Here is a 3,027-nt window from a genome sequence, read left to right on the forward strand (position 1 = left end):
GACTATAGGGGTCAAATAAATTAAGTATACTCATAGGGGCTATTTTTTTCGCGTAAGATTTGGAATTGGATACTCACAAAATGATATGCTAGCACTTGAACCCACATAAGTGAGGTATGTGGTTCAGTGCAGTAGTGTGGATTTTATGATATAGGTTTCACATCACTTTAATGGGTCCAAATACTAATATAGTTCCAAGACACTTATTTCCTATGACAAATTATTTCTTAAAAACCTCATTGTCTATGTTTTAAATGTTTTATTCTATTTTTGTATTTTTTTTAATCTCTTAAGAAGTCACGTGCAAGTCAAGTGCATGCTTATGTAAGACTATAAATATGCCATCACTTGTATTGTAACATGGATCTTTGCATTATCAATTAAAAGAAGCCTTTACATGAACATGCTTGCTAGTACCATGCTTAAGGATATTTGATTTGTACGCTAAGACTTGTGATCTAAGACTTATAATATAACATCTTTTAAAGTGAACTTGATTACTTTAATGAAATGATCAATTGAGAGCTTTTAAACCAAATCATATTTGTAGCGACCCGAACCCATAAATAATAAAAATAAATAGAAAAAAGGGTATTTCAGCAGGGTTCGTCGGCGAAGGCAGTATGTTCGTCGACAAAATCCCTTTAGTTCTTTGTTGCCGAAATTCAAAGTGTCATCAACGAAGAAATATTGAACGAACCAAAGAAAATATCCGAATGGGGTTCATCGACGAAGGTAAAGCTTCGTTTATGAACTTAACGGCTGGCTCGTCGATGAAGGTGCCGCCTCGTCGACGAATTTGACTCGGTCAAAGGCTCTATAAATATCATTTTTAGTTACTTAAGGGTTAAGAAAACCCAAAAGCTCTCTCTTTATCTCTAGAACCAGCGAGTTCTCTGTCTGTCTCTCTCTCTCTCTGTCTCTCTCTCTCTCTCTTTATGATCCTTTGCCTTTCGTCATCTATTTCTAGGATCGAAAGTTTCTGCGTGGATCAGGGGAGGAAACTCTACAATTATAGCGGATCAGATCGTCGTTTTGAAGATTTTAAGGATTGTCCCTAAAATCAAGGTAAGGACCTGATTTCGTTTCTGATTTGAAGTAATGTTATGTGGTTTTTAGGTTTCGGGGATCTCGGGTTGTTGTTTTCGACCAATCCGTTCGTATTTTGAAATTCGAAATTAGGCAAGGGGATTTGTTTACATCAATCTTTTTAGAAAACTAAATCGTTAAAAAGTTAATTTATGTTTATATGTATGATATGACTGCTTATTTGCGAAGTTTCACTAGGTAAAAATGTCGGTTTTACGATTTCAAGATTTTGGTAAAAATAAAGGTTTTGGCGTATGATCTCCAAATTTTTCAAAACTTCTTTATTTGCATTAATATTAATGTAGGAGATGCTTGAATCCTTTATTTTTCATTTAAAGATATTTATTGAGTTATATACTATATAACAAATTTTTGATTAAACGAGTGTGACATATGGTCTGAAATGGAATATGTAAAATCTGTTTAAATACGTATGTGAACTATGGGAACTAGAGTTCCATTTTGTTATTTGGAAAAATGTGGAAAACAGGAGCCGGTTATATACCGAACTATATATGTGAAAATGGTTAAACCAAGAGGATGTGTGTCGGTTTATACCACAGTGCAATTGTATGAATTTGTGAAAAATACTGGAACTGTACATATGATTTGTGAATGTGAAACAAGTTAATTTCTTTTAATGTAAATTGTATATATGATATTTGAAACCGCAGCTTGTTACTATTATTATATCAGAGCCTTAAAAAGCTCACTGTTATATGAGAGCCCTAAAAAGCTCATCGATATAAGAGAGCCTTAAAAAGCTCAACGTTCAGCTCGGTTTCGTTGCTATATATATATTGGATACAGTGCAATCACACATGATTTTTAGTGTGGGTATCGAGATAGTTAGCTGGATATTGGAGTGGCCACTGATGGATTAATGGACTAGGTGGTACCAGTCGTATTATAGTAAATTGCACAACCCGTAAGCCAAGGGGTAATGTGTTGGTAGCTTGTTATTATTGTATCAAAGCTAGAAAGTGTTTTAAATATGCATATTTATGATTTGAAAACTAAAATGGACAAAATCACGGGTTTGAGTATTAGGCGGAGAGATCGTACCGTGTGTGGGCTTGTACCCTACTCTAACATTGGGAATTCTCGCTTGTTATGATGCTAAACCATCTATCATAGGATTTATGTTTATATATCTCCTATATTACAGTATTGAGAATATTCCTTATATGTATCTGCTTTCAATTGAAATAAACGCATATGGTCACACACTGATATAAATATCTTCCACCTTATTGAGAAGTGTCTCACCCCAACATACAACCTTGTTTCAGGTCTTATAGGACGTCGATCCTAGTTGCTGGAGGGACTTGGAGGGTCAATTTGATTTTAGTTTACGTAAGTCTTTGTATGTGTAACAGACTTAGTTCGGAATGTTTTTGGGGTTGTAAGAACTGATTTTGTTTTAAGTATGGATGTATGTATTTGAGAATACAGTTAGAAAACTCCGGTATGTCTTTTAGATTCCCATATGAATGTTTATATTTTTCGCTGTGCATGAAATTGCAGAACAGTATGAAATACCTGCATGTCCCTATTTAGGGCGGGTCGTACATGTATGTATTTAGGGATAAGTGTATTTTAGGTGTCGTAACACTCTAGGGCATTATAACGGGCCGGGGCGTTACAATATATGTTTTCAAAATCTCAACTTATGATGATTATAATATGTTTGTGATGTTCATACTTAGTTAATTCAATTATTCCCTTAGGTTGGAACCGTCCTACATAAAAAATGCACATATAAGTGGCTCGATTTCATTTTTACCATCCGAGGTTACATTTATGAAAAATTAAATAACAATGACATACAAAATTAAAATTTTATCTATTAATTTATGACATATTTTACTTTTTTTCACTTTGCTGTAGAACTAAAATAAAAAAAATAAAAAAAATTCCCTTATGCTTTTTTAAAAA

The sequence above is a fragment of the Malania oleifera genome, chromosome 2 (genome assembly GCF_029873635.1).
Source record: "Malania oleifera isolate guangnan ecotype guangnan chromosome 2, ASM2987363v1, whole genome shotgun sequence".
NCBI classification, from domain to species: Eukaryota; Viridiplantae; Streptophyta; class Magnoliopsida; order Santalales; family Ximeniaceae; genus Malania; species Malania oleifera.